Raw genomic sequence first — 8,763 nt, 5'->3', positions numbered from 1 at the left:
ATCCATCTATCTATATATATATAAAAGAAAGTCGTGTTAGTTACACTATTTATAACTCAAGAACGGCTGAATCGATTTGACTGAAAATTGGTGGGCAGGTAGCTTAGAACCAGGAAACGGACATAGGATAATTTTTACCCCGTTTTCTATTTTTTATTCCGCGCGGACAGAGTCGCGGGTAAAAGCTAGTTTACTATAATTATAAAGAAAATAACCTGCAAAACCTTCCTTCATTCTTTCTCTATCTTAGAGTAATTGGAAATTTTCACAACTGAAACACTAGAACAAAATCAACTAAACTTATGTTATATGAAAACTCCAGTTAATACGAAAAAAACATCTGGTGAGTGTATTCATCATAAGTATCAATTCAATTTGTCTGAGCCTTCTGCATTATACAACTAGTCTGGAACTAATTAGGTTAGATAAGACTAGCTAGCATTCAGAATTTTATATCCAATGTCTGATATTAACAACATCTGTTAGCTATTAACAAACATCTCATATTCAGAAGCCAAATAATTTGCGAGTTACAATCAGTAATAAAGGTTTTTTAATTATCCATTCAACACATGTGCACAAGTTAAACAAACTCAAAGTTTGCACAAAATTATAACATCCTGTGAACTGACTAAGGGATCCTTAATTATGAGATTTACGTACACTTCATTACAAAGTTAAATAATTCTGTTAAAACAATATCCAACATTTATTTGGTTTAGTTCCTCTTTAGTACTACCTTAATTAATTATTCTCTCTGTTTCTTTATTTTGGCTGTGACATAACATCTTAATTTTGTATTTTCAAAAAAATATGTAAATTACATAACTAGTTATGAATTAAAAGTTTTGTCACATTTCTCTGACTAAAACTGTTAAAAGAAAATATCAAAAAATATTGAAATTATTTTGTTTAAACTTGCGTAATACATAATAATCTATATCTATATATATAAAAGAAAGTCGTGTTAGTTACACTATTTATAACTCAAGAACGGCTGAATCAATTTGACTGAAAATTGGTGGGCAGGTAGCTTAGAACCAGGAAACGGACATAGGATAATTTTTACCCCGTTTTCTATTTATTTTTTATTCCGCGCGGACGGAGTCGCGGGTAAAAGCTAGTAAATTAATAAAGAACGGCTTAACTCACGTCCAGTGACGGCAACGACTAGTTTCGAACCCGTCGTGGGTCCATAGTCTGCAGGGCGATAGTTTATATTGAAGACTTCGCAAAAAGATCAAACAAACATGTTCAAATAATAACATATTTAACTTGTACGTTCAGTGATATATTCGAGAAGTGCCGATTTAGAATTATATCATTTGTATAAAGGAATCATACAATCCTGCGGCTGAAGCGCTTATCGTGCTCCATGTATTCTGTATCGAATGTAAGCTTTTAAGCACTAACTGCTTGATGGATGAGTTTTACATTTGTTGGAGAAAGTTTGTAAGTGGAGGAAAAGTTGTTTGGTGAAAAACCTTTAAGATTAAAGACTTGCGTAACTAATTCATACATAAATATATATTTTTTATACTAATTTTATGAAATTAAATGATTTTATTGTTCATATTTCATAACTCGACTATTCGTTTTTTTTCCACCGGCATGTGTAACGTGGCTCGTCGTTGGTCGTGCGACAATTTGCTTAGTGGAAATAGGATGTTATAGCAATCGATAAATCCACTAACATAGATTACTATTTAAATAGAAATGTATCTCGAATGTTGTTTGTGACATCTGATAGTTATAACTGCGTTGTTCTTAGCTTGCGGTAACATAATAATCTTCTAAGATGTTATTTGTATTGTCTACTGTTTATATTCGAATTTATCTTAAAGTTATTTAATATTTTCGAGAATTTAGCAAAATGTTTACGAATCAAACGATTCCAATCATTCGCATTATAATATTAGTAAGATTAGTTATATAACCTCTATAAAATGTTGAAACTAAAAAGTACCATAAAAAACAATCTCAAACAAAATGCACTCAAAAGTAACATAAAAAAACAATTCCAAACAAAATGCATTCAAAAGTACCATAAAAAACCATCTCAAACAAAATGCACTAAAAAGAAACGAAATAATGACATGAAAACTTCTTTCTTTCTTTCTTCTCTCTTTCAAAAACCCTCTAAACTCTAAAGAAAGTTCTCTTCTTTCTTGTAACATGTCTATATTGTATAATTATTGTTATTTCGCAGTCGGTGTCGGCCAAAGTAAATATAATATTATACATTTTATATTTGAGATGTATGAGACATACTTACGTTTATATCCCTACTTAGGCCGAAACCGACTCCAAAATAACAATAATTATACAATATAGACATGTTACAAGAAAGAAGAGAACTTTCTTTAGAGTTTAGAGGGTTTTTGAAAGAGAGAAGAAAGAAAGAAAGAAGTTTTCATGTCATTATTTCGTTTCTTTTTAGTGCATTTTGTTTGAGATGGTTTTTTATGGTACTTTTGAATGCATTTTGTTTGGAATTGTTTTTTTATGTTACTTTTGAGTGCATTTTGTTTGAGATTGTTTTTTATGGTACTTTTGAATGCATTTTGTTTGAAATTGTTTTTTTATGTTACTTTTGAGTGCATTTTGTTTGAGATTGTTTTTTTTGAAGTCGGCTATTTTTTTTTCTTAAAATTTTTGTTTTATTTCACAATTTTTAGTGAATTTGAAGTTCAATTACAAATTTCCTTAATACGTATGAGGAAATAAATAAAGAAAAGGACTTTCCTATTTAATATGTGTGTACTTCAATTCAAAAACTAATTTAGAATGCAGCAGATAACCACTTGTCCTTTAAACAGTGAAATAATTATCAAAATCGGTATACAAATTGAAAATTAACGAACTAATACATCGTAGCGTGCCTTTAATTTAGTCCAGCCGCGCGCCGCCGTAGAATTTTTCGATTGCGCGTAGTTTTTAATAATTTAATATCTTCCAAACTATTGATCAGAATTACATAGTTTAAAGGCTAATGTAATCTGCATTTAATACTCTAGCCATCAAACATATTTATTTGGATAAGGATTCATATCGAATATAATATAATAGCGCCGTAAGCTTACGACGCTGTTTTTCGTGTGCAATTTAATCGAAGTTTGTTCATAATAACATGGTTTTTGTGAGACATCCATAGATGATAGATATATGCCACCTGAGACCTTTATTTAGCAAATTTAAGGATCTATAATTACTCGATACATCATTTTAATGTAGGTCATATAGTTTGACCTACGTAAGCCCAGAAAGCAAATTTGTGCTATTCATTGTAACGCGATGTAGCATTTTTCGTTTCCGCGTAATTTTATTCTTACGATATCTCCTAAACTATTAGACAGAATGATATAGTTTTAATTGCAAATATAATCTACATTAAATTATCTTGATAATGAACATGTTTATTTACATAAGGGTTAATACTGAACTTGAATAATAGCGTCGGAAATAGGGCATGAATTTAATTAATGTTTCGTAAAGAAAAAAATGGTTATTGTGAGAAAACTATAAAAGATAGATATATGCTATCGCGGACTTTTATTTAGCACATTTAAAGAGCTACAATTCGCCATACATAATTTTGATGTAGGTCTTATAGTTTAGCCTACGTAAGCGCTGAAAGCAAAAATGTCCCTAATTTTCGCAACAAATTTTGAAGCTATATTCAAAATCTACTAGTCTTCTAGTTATTTGAAAAAAAAAAAAAAAAATGGGACCCACCTGCAAGCACTTCCTTTCGATTAAAATAATTTTTATCAAAATCGGACCACCAGGGACGGAGATTCGCGGTAACACACATAAAAAAAAAAAAAAAAAAAAATTCAGTCGAATTGATAACCTCCTTCTTTTTGAAGTCGGCTAAAAACGGATACTTTAGTAAAAACTTCGTAAAACAAAAGATATTGTAAACTGATGTGTCGGCAAAACTCATCCGAACTATAAATTCAATTTTTTTTTTCTAATAACGTTACAAAACTTATGACTGTCACATAGCTGCCAACATTGGCTACAATACTTCAAATATTAGTTGAACACAAAAATACCTAACCAATATTTACATAGTTAAAGATTTCAAAGAAATATTCTCTTATACAATTTACTAGAAGAAATATAATTTGAAATGTAAATTAGTAGATCGCAATCTCTTAGCAAACGAAATATTAACGTCTGTTGTGAGTGGTAGGTAATTTGATTTCATTTCAGCCATTCAAGTCAAAGTAGTGCACTTTCAAGAAATGCAACCTGCACTTCAAGAAACCTATTATTTAAAGTCTGAAAGCGATTTTAACAAATGTATTCGGAATTACGAGTCATATTTTGGCTTTTATATTGTTTAACTTGCAAAACATTTTCGTGTAAAAATGTATAAAAAAATGCTGTTAAATTAGTTTCAGTTTGAACGAAAACAAATATTGTAGAAGAAAAACTTATCTCGTTGAAAAAGATCAAACATTTTCATGTCTTAAGTCCCCGAGGAAGTGAAAAACAACGAGGCCGCCATCAGAATCCAATTCTCTCGCACTGTAAGTAGTTATGATTCTATCTACGACTCTGCGACGACATTATGTCTCTGAGATGGAATAAACTTAGACAATTCGCACGCGTCCGCTAAGGCCGTGTTCAAATCAAAATCATTTTTTTAACCACCGACTGTAATGACATAAGACATCTTATGTTCTTTTTGTGACTAACAGAATGGTTATGTTTTTTCAATATCTATAAATATGTACATTAGCTCCATTGTGATAGATAATTATATTATAAACATATAATTACACTACTACTTATACTACATGTTAATATTCGAAGCTTAAATCGTAATTTTGATGGTCTTAATGTATTGCTTCATGCTATGGATATTAAGTGTGATATAATTGTTCTCTCTGAGTGTTGGTTAAGTAGAGTCACTGGCGTTCCTGCTTTGCCTGGCTTTGTCTCAACTAGGTCATCCTACAGTAACCAAAACGATGGTGTGGTAATTTATATTAACACAGCACTATCTTACAATGTAAATGAACCTACTATCCAAGACGCAAATTGTCTTGTCTTGAAGATAGGATTAGATACAGCTATTGTTGCTATATATCGTACCCCCTCTGTAAGAAACATAGACAATTTTTTAAATTCTCTTAGGAATATTCTTGAATCGTTGTCGTCTGTGTCAACTGTTGCAGTAATCGGGGACCTAAACATCAATATACGACCCGGTAACAGCGATCCAAACTCTGAAGAATACTTAAATGTAATGGCCTTCTATGGCTTACTTCCTGCCCATGTTTTCCCTACTCGAATTAATAATTGTCTCGACCACGTTTTTCTAAAAACAAATAAAAACTCTACGACTTTGGTTCTCGACTCATATTTTACTGACCATGCACCTATTCTATTTTGTGTTGAGCGAAAATCTCAGGACGTTATAAAACCAAAAAGTGTGATGCGACATTTAGACCTACCAAATGTTATTACCAGCATAGAAAATTGTGATTTCACAGACATCTTAACTTGCACAGATCCTAATGAAAGTGTGGAACAATTTATTTCCATAATAATTAACATAGTGAACCAACACAGTACCATAAAAAAAGTTCCTCATAAAAAACAAATCCTTAGGCCATGGGTGACTCCTGGACTCCTTAGGTGCTTAAGAAATCGAGATCGTCTTCGCAAAAAAACAATACAAGACCCCGAAGACGCTATGGCTAAAATAATATACATAAGATATCGAAATTATTTCAATAAATTGTTGAAGAATGTCAAACGTGACTTTGACCAAAAAGAACTCTTAAAGGCCAAGGGTAACCCCAAAGCGACATGGGATATTATAAAGAATGTTACTTACAAAAATTCCTCCACGTCCAGTAAACCTGTCAAACTTCTTACAAACGACCCAATTAATTCGGTTAATGACATTAATAATTACTTCGCCAATGTTGGAGCGAACTTAGCCCGGCAAATTGATAAAAGCCAGCACAAAAGAAATGCAAGTTTTAAATATGACTGTGTAACCAACCCTCAGGGAAATTCGATGGTTTTACTTGAAACAAATAACTCAGAAATAGATAGCATAATTACATCACTGAAAAATAATTGTGCTACTGGTCACGACGGAATATCAACCTGTGTTATTAAATCTACCAAACACGTACTTGTCCCAGTGATTACTCATATCTGCAATTTATGTTTATCAAATGGTATTTTCCCAGATACTTTTAAGAAGGCGATGGTCACTCCTATTTTTAAGGGAGGAGATGGAGATCGTGTCGAAAATTATAGACCTATATCAGTGCTTACTGCCTTGTCAAAAATTATGGAAAAGATTTTAAACAAAAGATTGCTTAGCTATCTCGAACATAACAAAATAATTGCCCCAAATCAATTCGGTTTCAGAAGAGGCGTCTCAACCGAAGATGCTGTTCTCGAATTAACAAACCGAATTGCTAAGAATCTTGACTGTAAGACTAAAACCATAGCTATTTTCCTCGATCTAGCCAAAGCATTCGACACGGTCTCCATCCCCATCCTCCTACGAGTATTAGAAGACATAGGTGTCAGAGACATAGCGCTAAAACTTTTCCATGACTATCTCACAAATCGCAGTCAACGTGTCAGGGTTGAAAACTATGTTAGTGACGATCTGAATCTAACCTACGGCGTACCTAAGGGTAGCGTACTTGGTCCTACCTTATTTTTATTATACATAAATAGATTGTGCCAACTGTCAATTCCAGATTGTAATATTCTAGTCTATGCAGATGATACTGTGCTTATTATAGACGGAGTAACATGGGAATCTGCACATCGAGCAGCTGAAAATGCAATTGGCATAGTCATGGATTGGCTATCATTAAACTTGCTTACGCTGAATATAAGTAAGACCCACTACATCGCTTTCTCAGCTAACTCTGCTACACAGCCTATCATGCCGGATGTAAAAGCACATAACTGCCACTCCACAGGCACCTCTTGCCACTGTCCTTCCTTACATAGAAGCTCTTGTGTTAAATATCTAGGTGTTTACATCGATAGCACATTGAGTTGGCAGAAACATATCGATGTGACTGTGTCGCGTGTTCGCAAAATTATGTTCCCTATGAAAAAATTAAGAAATGTAATTGCAGGCCCCTTGCTAAAAACTGTTTATTTTGCTTTAGCTCAGTCACTCCTTACGTATTGTATATCTGCATGGGGTGGAACATATAAAACATATTTACTTCGCCTTGAGAGGGCACAAAGAGCTGTTCTGAAAGTCATGCTCCACAAACCGTATCGGTATCCGACTACCCAGCTATACAAAGACATTTCAGTACTCACTGTTCGACAGCTATGTGCGTTACATATCACCTTACGTGTACACTCAACACTTTCTTATGAACCAGCGTCATTTAAGAACAAACGACGTAAGCATCTGGTTTGCCCTCCTGTAACTATCAAAACTGCTTTAGCAAGCCGTAGTTACCCCAGTATCAGTTGTCACCTTTATAACACCATCAATAAAGCTTGTAATATATATCCCCTTCCCTATCTTAAATGTAAAAGAACAGTAAAATGTTACCTGCAACAATTAACCTACGATGAGACTGAAGAACTCTTTACATTTGGACCTTAGTGTACTTTTTTTTTTCCCTCACTTTTATATCTTGTAAATATTGTAACATATCTTTTAATTTAAAATAACAATTTAAATTTGTAAGCGGGAGCGCACTCGCATAATATAAAACCAAGCGACAATAGCCCAATGGTCAAGAATTCGGATCGCCGATCTTTTGGTGGTTAGTTCGAATCCGGTCATTGGACTATTGTAGTAAACCATGTCCTAGCACAAGCTTCGAGCTTATTTGGAATGGTTACAACAAATGTGTGCAAAAATATTATTGTAACATTTTATTATACTTGTAAAGTGTAACTTTGTAAAATGTGTGTGTTAATCCAATAAATTATTCTTATTCTTAATTTAGATTCTGATACATCCAATAAACAACTGTCAAATTCAGGACTTGCTCTTGACCTTTTAGAAATTTTATGTTTCAAGTTCAAAGGCGACAGAATGTATTATGTGTTCACATATTGATTATACAATTTTACGCAAGTCTTAATCGCTAATAATTTCATTATTGTGCTTCATACTGAAAGTTACAGTTTGATGTGAACACAGCCTAACACCAATAGGCTTATAGAAGAGTTAGTAAGGATTCGATTCAGTAGCGATTGTAGGCGAAGGCAGTTAAGTCTATTTTATTGCTTTCAATATGGCAGCCATCCGCGTTGAGATTCACTGTCAATGTACTCAGCTGTTATATAAAGCTTATTAATACATTTGGAATAATAGAAAGTCTGTATGTACTGAACAATTCGATGAGAATTTACATTTATAAATGTTATTATTTCGTGTCGTGGCTATCGGAAATTTAAAATGAGAAATCTGAAATTATGTAAAAGAGATGTGTTTAACTGTAAGATGAGTATGGATAAGCTACTAGCTTTTAATCAGATAAGATGATGATCGGTAGAAAGAAAGAGGTGAGGTCACACGAGCTGGAAATCTGGATTATATAGAGGCTTAATTCCTCAAACTATGTTAAATAGCAAAAAATGTATAGTAATTAAATGGATTTAATAAGGGTAAGAATATAATTGAAGGAAATGTCTCCATATCGTTGCTAAGCGCTTTAATTTATATCCCGTAGTGTGTGCGTGGGGTGGGGGTGGGGGTGGAGGTACACGCATTAACTCACTTGTAATTAACTGACG

This window comes from Papilio machaon, chromosome 13, assembly GCF_912999745.1.
Source record: "Papilio machaon chromosome 13, ilPapMach1.1, whole genome shotgun sequence".
Classification (NCBI taxonomy): Eukaryota; Metazoa; Arthropoda; class Insecta; order Lepidoptera; family Papilionidae; genus Papilio; species Papilio machaon.
Note: the sequence above shows the minus strand (reverse complement) of the source record.